General features: G+C 37.0%; 1 pseudogene; it reads left to right on the forward strand.

The window, feature by feature from the left end:
• The first annotated feature begins 763 nt into the window (after positions 1-763).
• On the forward strand, positions 764-1444 carry LOC119528787 (annotated as a pseudogene).
• The last annotated feature ends 263 nt before the right edge of the window (positions 1445-1707 follow it).

Here is a 1707-nt window from a genome sequence, read left to right on the forward strand (position 1 = left end):
AAAATCACGAGATAACACTATATACCTACCAGAAAGGATAAAACTAAAAACTAAAAATACCAAATGTTAATGACAATGGGAGCAAATGGAAATCATTCATTCTGGTAGAAGTATAAAATATGTGCTATTTGGGATTTAGGCATCTTTTTTTTTTTTTTTTTTAACTAAAATTAAACATACCCCTAACCTTAACTTGCAATTCCACTGCTAAGTATGTACTAGAAAAAATTGGTGCATATATCCACAAAAATAGTTGTACAAGAAGGTTTATGGTGATCACGTATTATTGTAGCTAAGAAGCAATGCAAAAGTCTACCAAAGGAGAACAAATAAAGAAATGTGGTATATCCATATAATGAAATATTACCACAAATAAAATGAATAAACTACTAGTACGCAATAGCATGGATGAAACTCAAGCACAACTTGAGAGAAAAATGCAAAGCAAAGGGAATACTTACTGTATAATCCCATTTATATCAAATAAAATGCAGACAAAGTTAATTTGTGGTTACAGAGTCAGAATCCTGATTAATTCTGAGGACAGGAAAGTGCATTAGGGGTTATTAAATGGAAAAGAGCACATGAAAAGATACTCAATATCATTAGCCATTAGGGAAATGCAAGTCAAAACTACAGTGACCTGTAAACACCATTAGAATGGTTACTATTGGCTGAGTGGGATGCAGATAACTGCTGCCTGTATGGCGGAGTCTTCCCTTCTCTCCCTCTCCACTCACTGTCAGTGCCCATGCTCGCCAGCATGTCCATGGTGCCGCCCAGTTGCTGGCAGACCGACGGCCCTACGGATGAACCAGTTCAGCAACAAATACAACCAGCAGACTAAGTCCCTCACCCTGGAGCACACCATTCACCTGTACCCTCTTGCCAATAATACTTATAGTACAAAAGAGCCCCTCTATGAGAAAGACAGCTCTGTTGCAGCCAGATGTCAGTGCATGAGGGAGGAATTTGATTAAATTAGAATGAGGAGGACTGTAGAAGGAGTTCTGATTGTACATGAGCACTGGCTACTCCATGTGTTACTGCTACAACTGGAAACAACTGTCTTCAAATTACCTGCTGGTGAACTTAACACAGGAGAAAGTGAAATTGAAGGACTAAAACACCTACTGACAGAGATATTGGGTCATCAAGATGGAGTCCTGTAAGACTGGGTCATTGATGATTGCACTGGTAACTGGTGGAGACAAAATTTTGAACCTCTTCATATCCATATGTTCCTGCACATTTTGCAAAGCCTAAGGAACATAAGAAGTTGTTTCTGATTCAACTTCAAGAGAAAGCCTGGTTTGTAGGCCCTAAAAATTACAAGCTGGCAGCTGCACCATTGTTTGAATTATATGGCAATGCATTAGGATATGGACCCATCATATCTAGTCTTCCTCAGCTTTTGAGCAGATTCAATTTTATTTATAACTGAATTTCTGTACAGTGGAGAACTAAAAGAAGCGGTCTCTATACACAGCTATACAGTGTAGAAGAATAAACATGGTAGAAAAGTTTTTTGGTTTTATCTTTCTCAATCCCTAAATTGCCCCCTACTTTCTATTGTTTGAATAGTAAAATTAATATGAAGAACTAGATACTGGGTGTAAACAAATGTGATAACGTTTAATTCAGTTTTGGCTCTACTTATTTTTGTACAATATTAAACAACATGGACTTCTTTGTATTTTTTTTAAT

Source organism: Choloepus didactylus, chromosome 3 (assembly GCF_015220235.1).
Source record: "Choloepus didactylus isolate mChoDid1 chromosome 3, mChoDid1.pri, whole genome shotgun sequence".
Classification (NCBI taxonomy): domain Eukaryota; kingdom Metazoa; phylum Chordata; class Mammalia; order Pilosa; family Megalonychidae; genus Choloepus; species Choloepus didactylus.